We start from the raw sequence: 6,950 nt of genomic DNA, 5'->3' as shown, positions 1-6,950 counted from the left end.
CCCATTGGGTACAGTCTGGTTAGAAAAGACTTACTATAGGGGAGATGCTGCTGTACTCGGGACATGAGGAGGATGCTGCCCCCCATACCCAAGAGGTAGCCTTGATGTTGTCAAAAGCAACACAGAGAGCAATCATTGGATGGGATGCTCATGACCTAAGGTCTGTCTCAGCATCTTTCTGAACGAAGAAGAAGAAAATCTTTATGAACATAGTGCGGTGTTATGTACTGGAACTGATAGAGGAAGAGGAGGTAATCGACAGTAGATGGAAGAAAGTGAAAAAAGCTGTGACAACAACATGTAAAGACATTTTTGGGTTTATGAAGCACCAACATAAGGAATGACTGTTAATAGAAACAATGAAGAAGATCAAAGACAGGAAGGAAAAAAAATCAACCTATCAACAACAGTAGAACAACAGCCGGAAGAGCAGAAGCACAAGAGGAGTATAAAGACGTCACCAAGAACATGAGGAATAGCATCAGATGTAATAAAAGAAGTCACACTGACAGTGTGGCAACAGACACAGAAGAAGCTGAGAGACATGGAGACTGGAAGTAATTGTACTCCATGTCGAAGAAGTTGTCAGAAAAATGTAGCAAGCCAGACAGATTAGTCAAAGACAAGGAGAGAGAAACCCTGATGGGAGAGGAACAACAGTGGAAAAGGTGGGAAGAACATTTTGAAGAGTTGTTAAATAAACCAGCACCACCAAACCTGCCAAATATACCATCAGCATCAGAGGATCTACCTATAGACTATCGTACACCAACCAGAGAGGAAATCCAAAAGGCAATAGGACAGCTGAAGGATGGCAAGGCAGCAGACCCAGACAACATAACAACAGAAGCCCTGAAGGCGGACATAGACACCATGGTGGAGATGCTCTTCCAACTGTTTGAGAAGATTTGGGAGAAGGAGCAGGTGCCATCAGAATGACGGAAGGAAGGCAACCTCAGTATCTGTGCAAATTACTGAAGGATTATGCTCCTGTCCGTACCAGGGAAAGTGTTAAATAGGATAATCCTGAACTGAATGAAGGACCAAGATGCCCAACTAAGAGATCAGCCGGCAGGCTTCTGAAAAGACAGATCCTGCACAGACCAGACTGTCGTTGGAATAGAATTCTTCCCTGTACATCTGTTTTGTGGATTACGAGAAGGTGTTTCACAGCTTGGACAGGAAGACTCTCTGGAACCTTCTCCAGAATTATGGTGTGTCAGCCAAAATGGTCAACATCATGAGAAACTTATATGATAGGATGGCCTGTAGAGTAGTTCATGGAGGGCAGCACACTGATGCCTTTGAGGTGAGAATTGGAGTTCGTTAGGGATGCCTACTCTCGCTTTTCCTCTTCTTGCTGGCTATTTACTATATAACGAAGACATCAGCTGCACAAATAAGACGAGGAATACAGTGAACACCCTTCGCACAATTTGATGAACTGGACTTTGCAGATGACTGGCACTACTGTCTCAAACCCATCAACAGATGCAGGAGAAAATTAACAGCTTGACAACTTCCTCGACTCAAGTTGGCTTGAACATTGACAATTGGAAGACGTGGAAGCCTTCATCTACTAGGGCAGTGTTGCTAGATATAACCAGCGTTGACTTCTAGACATGAATAGGCAAAGCAAGGGCAGCATTCCTTCAGCTGAAGAACATCTGGAACTCTAAGGAACCGACTCTATAAATGAAGGTCAGACTTCAACTCCAAGTTAGTTTTCCTATATGGAGCAGAGACCTGGAAGACAACACACAATAATGAAGAAAGTACAGGTTTTCATTAATATCTGTCTGTTATATCCTCTGGATCCGTCAAACACCATGAGCAACCAGGACCTATAGCAGAGAATCAACCAGCTTCCTGCAGAAGACAAGATCCTGAGACAGTGCTGTAGATGTATCGGCCACACACTCCGGAAGCCAGGCTCAAAGGTCACCAAGCAAGTGCTCACCTGGAATCCCAAAGGAAAGAGAAAGAGAGGACGGCTCAGAAATACATGACGCGGAGACCTTGAACTGGACACCAAAAGAATGGGATAAACCTGGAGTCAGCTGGAACAAAAAGCCCAGGACTGAGATACCCGAAGATCCGTTGTTGGTGACCTATTTCTCAGGAAGGGTTTTTGGTGAAGCAGCAGCAGCAATAAATCATTATGAGTCACTTAGGAGCATTCAAGTAAAAACACACATTAACTTTCACATTTCTAGATGATCTGTTCAGTACTTCTAGAAATTCTATAGGTTGGTGAGTGTGGGATGAGTACGTATGGGCCGAGCAAATGAACAAGTTGTCTGGGTAATACAACATTGTTGTTCCAAAAGCCCCCCTTTCTAGATATTCATGTATTTATTAGAGGTGGGGGCATTTTGCTGTATTTTTTATCTTCATTATGCTGGATCTTAATATTGCCTTTTTTTTTTAGCAAACAACACTAATTACCTGAGAATGAGAAGTGTTTCTCCTCAAAATCCTGATAACTTAGAGGACATTCATCAGACTTACCACTCAATATTTTCCATACCCCTCTTGGCTCTTAACATTTGCCAAAAAAGAACTACAACAACAATTTTCTATAATTTGATGAATTAAAGAACCGAAACTGAAGTATTGCAGAAAATATGGACAACCGCTTCTTTCAGGACTTTTGTAGCTTCTAAAATCCCATGTTTAGAGTAAATCATCAGTGTTTAAAATGGGGATTCCATACGTTTCTTTGATTTTTACATTCAAAAATAACAATAAAGCACCCTTCCCTATGCCAGAATGTTTGTGAGAGGGAGGGAGTGGGGACGGGGTAAAGTGGTAAAGCAGAAACAATCTGTTTCTAATTAGCATCTCCACCGCTGCTGCCAGGAGGCGTGTCTAATTTAGCCATCGGTGTGTCATAGAGGAGCTGCAGCGAATGATTGCAAGCTGACATCTCAGTCCATCTGGTCCCCAACAAAGACAGACTAGTGCTCACCATGTGCAATTACTGATTATCACAGATGCAGACTGGAACAGCAACATTGACAAGCTGCTATACCTCTTAGTCTGTGAAGCATTCACTCCAAATTGCCTTTCTGTTTTTATGTACATGCACTAAACCTGCCTGATTAAGCTAATGCACCGAAATCAGCTAATACTTAACATTTCATCATAATGATCTAGACACAACTGCAAGCCACTGATTCACATTTTTTATATTGTTCACTAAAATCAATCTTTAATTGACTTAAAGTACTTTCATTGACTACTGGTCCTATACATTACCCAAGATATATGGGGAAAAGCATTACATTTAATAATTTGAATATGCCTTAGTCACAGTAAATAAATCCAGGTAAAAGGGCACTCAATTATTTTACCCCAATGATTCAAATTTCATCAGCCAAGAAGGGGGGTGGGACTCCCCTCAGTAGATTTTGCCAGAGGGGAGGAAAGGAACAATCTTGGTGTCTGGATTACATTGTGCTTCGGTCTGTATGTGGACCGGAGTCTGCTTTTCGAATACCCCTGTCCTAGTGATTGTGCTTCAGCTGCATGGAGCATGGTATTCTTCTCATCATCAGTCTGTGCGTGCACATGTACATGTGCGGTATGTTTATAATTCATGTAGTTTGTGCGTTTTTAATATAGCGTTTGATATTTCTGGAAATCTGCATTTTTGTGAGGGATTGGAATAATTAAGTGATATCTCCACTCTACTCCCTAATGCGATTCAGTGTTTCACAGCTGAGTGTGATTCTTACTCTAATGAGGGATCATTCTAAAGCCTCACCAAGCGGTAATCCCCCTCCATACATTCTGGGGTCCATTTAAAAGGTACCTCACAACACCCTGTCAGCTAGGAGAAATAGATGCGGTTCCCCAGTTTGGTGCAGCTCTTACCCAACTTTGCATAATATCTGTCCTTATTCTACGCTTGGCAAAATAAATTCTGTGTGTCTAATGAGGTCCCTGCCACCACACAAGCACATACAAAACTGACTTCACTTTGAACTGCTGTTTTTCGAATAGAACTGGGGTGTACTTATGGCAACAATCTTCACAATATTAAGTCTATTTGAAATCCTTAATCATCTTCTCACACAATAAGCTAATCTTATATGTAAGTATATGTCTCCAAACTAAGCAATATAATTTATATTTAATTAGTGCGAGGTCACAAAAACATGCAACTAGAAAATGAGACGATTAACTGTTCCACAGGGTAACATGAAGGAGAGTGTAACTATAATATGAATTATTTGTAATAACAAGCAGTGATCCCAATTTGTCCTGTAAACATGCTAGACAAACACTACACTGACATCATTCCATCGAAATGATGAACTGGCAGTTCATTATTTCCTAAAACATCATTTTATTCATACCACAAGGCCCTCACTGGATTTTTTTATGTTGTGTATTAGCTGCCTCCCTGAACAACGAAAAAAAACGTTTGTGCACAGTTAATGCTTCTTAAACTCAGGCAGAGGGACTGCTGAAAGGAAGGCAAGGGTGGATTAACCAGATCACACCATTGTAGAGATAATCACTGTGTGTATCAACCTCAGAGACAACAGCAACTGTCAGTATTAGCACTGTTTATTTTATCTTTAACAACTCTAACAACTTTGAAATCAATCTTCTTAGATAACATAATATTCTACAGATGGATCTCTGTAAGCCTTGCTCAAGCACTATGCGCCAGAGAAAATAAATCCTCATCTGGCAAGGTATTGGGAGACAAATACCATTGAATCATGTATCAGTTGGAAACAGTAGAGCTATAATGGGTCCTTTAACAGATGAATGGGCACTAAGGGGTTGCTCTTCTTCAACTGCATGAAGTCTCTGAACGGCAGCTCCCCACTGGGTCTTCTGAGGATTTCTGCAACCAGTAAAATGAAAACAGCCCGATCAATGTCTTAACTTTGGTGCATTACACTCCAGGAGATACTATAAACATTTGCAGAATACCTCCTGTGTTTGTAAATGTGTCCAAAAATGGATAAACAACACCTGGAAGTCAAAACAGACATTGGTGCTTTATTTATGGGAGGCAAGTGTCCCGCTTGGCTCTTTCCTGGCTTGCAACCAGGCTGCGAAATCCAGTTTAACATCAATGCAAGTTCCTGTCTTCGCTGAATGGCACTTCAATCAGGTTATTGGATGGTGAGTGTTTGGTCATGAAATTACATGCATTATGCTGTCTGGGATGGGCTTCAGGTCCCCAATAACCCTGATCAGGATAAACAATTGTAAGATGGGGGGATGTATTGATGGATGGATAGAATGTAATATATGCCATGGGTAGAAGTTTTGTACAGAGTTCTGAAGATAGTAAGTACATATTTTGGATCACGATGCCTTGAAATAGTTTCAATGTATAAGATTTGTGTCCAGACTTCCCAGTGAAAATTAAAAGATCCCCGAGATACAGACAAAATGTTTCTGAAAATTACTGTGATTTTATTCAACACTTTTATAGGGAAATTTGAAACAGGATGGCAGTATTTCCATTACATTACACGTATTTCATAACACATAACAAAAGGTGAGGCACAGTGAGATTGGATGTTTTTACACAGCATCTATGACCAGAAAAAGGTTGAGCAGGCAGGAGGGCTCACATCCAAGAGGATGGTTCTGAGTTTGTGATAAAAAGAAAAGCTTTTTCTCATTTATGTAGAGGAGGCCCTCTGGCTTTAGTAAACGGAGTGTGGGAGGGGGTCAGTATTTGATGCTGCGTTCCATTTACCTCGGAAGCTGGGGCTGGGAATGATGTCACACCTGAGTTAAGACAGGTTAGCCATTAGCAGTTAGCAATACCAGTTCTAGCCAGGTTCATTGTTAGCTATTGTTATGAATTCCAGTTAATAACATGATAATTAAATGATATTTTGCGCTAACACCATAGCATGTTCACAGATACAGTGGAGGTCAGACAGTATTGTGCATATGGGGGATTAAATGAGACACAGATAACTCAGAAATTCTGACTTCCCAGTTCAAATGGAATGTACCATGCCACAGGTGCATGGATATACATTATAAGCTTATGGACTGTGAGCGCCTGGCCTGCCCCTGAGAGAGGGCCAGCCCATGTAGGGGCACCTTTATGTCCTTCATGTCTCCATCACCGGTCAAGGTGAGTCAGCAAAGCCAGCTTTGTTACTGCAAAGCCAGCTTTTAATCAGGCTGTGACTCACTGGTGGATTCAGTGTGTGATGACTGCTTCAGCCTGAACCAGTGACCTGAGTCTTGGGGGAACAGTCAGTATAGAGAGAAAAGATGGTCTGCTATTCTATCACACTATCCATGAAAAACACACTGAATAAGCAAATAATTGTACTATTTTCTCTAGCATTTCCGTTTTTATTTTGTGTTATTTTTATTACTATGCAGTTATGGCTACAGCTTGTCCTTGTTCTATAATAACTATGCAATTCTACAACAACACTGTGTATTCTTTTTCATAATGTTATTGTATAGTTAGGCTGTTTTAATATATTCTTTTTTCAATGGGAGAAAAAGGTTTAAATGACACAAAATTTAAATTTTTATGTAACAATCCACAAGGCACTATGAATTGTTGATGTTTTACTAAGGAATTTTATTCACTGTGAATACTGCAGCTGTAAAGCTTGAATTTACTGCCTGGAAAAAGCTGGATGAATACCTTAGTCATTTTAGTCCAATGCAATGGATTATTAAAACATAAGGAATTACAGCAACCGAAAATGGAGAAAAAATGAGGATGGATTTTCCATCATATCTGCAAAATAATCATGGGAGGGAAAATTGTAGACAGTCCTGGACAGGATTAGCAGCAATAATGGAATGCAAAACATGTGTCTTTGTGTTGATATAAACTATAAGTATAGAAGATGATATTTCAATCATCTAATCCCACAACAAAGACACAAGTTCCAGAATGTCCATTCATCTGAGACTGTGCATTGTTTCATCAAAAA

The 6,950-nt window shown here is 40.4% G+C and overlaps 1 pseudogene; it reads left to right on the top strand.

The window, feature by feature from the left end:
* The first annotated feature begins 203 nt into the window (after positions 1–203).
* LOC111840327 (uncharacterized) lies at positions 204–2,084 on the top strand (annotated as a pseudogene).
* The last annotated feature ends 4,866 nt before the right edge of the window (positions 2,085–6,950 follow it).

Source organism: Paramormyrops kingsleyae, chromosome 11, assembly GCF_048594095.1.
Source record: "Paramormyrops kingsleyae isolate MSU_618 chromosome 11, PKINGS_0.4, whole genome shotgun sequence".
NCBI classification, from domain to species: domain Eukaryota; kingdom Metazoa; phylum Chordata; class Actinopteri; order Osteoglossiformes; family Mormyridae; genus Paramormyrops; species Paramormyrops kingsleyae.
This window is presented reverse-complemented; position numbering and strand designations above follow the sequence as displayed.